Source organism: Micropterus dolomieu, unplaced genomic scaffold (assembly GCF_021292245.1).
Source record: "Micropterus dolomieu isolate WLL.071019.BEF.003 ecotype Adirondacks unplaced genomic scaffold, ASM2129224v1 contig_14939, whole genome shotgun sequence".
NCBI lineage: Eukaryota > Metazoa > Chordata > Actinopteri > Centrarchiformes > Centrarchidae > Micropterus > Micropterus dolomieu.
The window spans coordinates 1-366 of record NW_025743925.1 but is presented as its reverse complement, the minus strand read 5'-3'; the positions used below and the strand labels follow the sequence as shown (position 1 = coordinate 366).

Genomic DNA, 366 nt, shown 5'->3' with positions numbered 1-366 from the left:
ATGGTCATATATTCACTACATGGCCGTGGAATGGAAACGGGCCCATGTCGAAGATAGTGAACGCCATACTGCTCGCAATGGCGTTAGGGAGACGCGATGCAGTGCAAAGCACTTTGAAGGGTGAGAAAGGCACTAACCAAGTGGAGATAGTTTTCCATAAATGCTGCTGGAGATGCCGGGGATTGAACCCGGGGCCTCATACATGCAAAGCATGCGCTCTACCACTGAGCTACATCCCCACGGCGAACAAGGCAGGAGACAGCGCAAATTGGCTTCATGCGCCCCTGAGCAACTTTCATAGTTATATCCAGTTCTCTTTATTCATCTATGCTGTAACCTAAGTTGTCTTCATGCACAGCCGAGCAA

The 366-nt window shown here is 49.7% G+C and overlaps 1 non-coding gene across 1 annotated transcript; it reads right to left on the bottom strand.

Moving 5' to 3' along the window:
* Positions 1-167: 167 nt before the first annotated feature.
* Positions 168-239, bottom strand: trnaa-ugc. Its single transcript has one exon. It is a non-coding gene; the product is annotated as a tRNA-Ala (tRNA).
* Between the last annotated feature and the right edge of the window lie 127 nt (positions 240-366).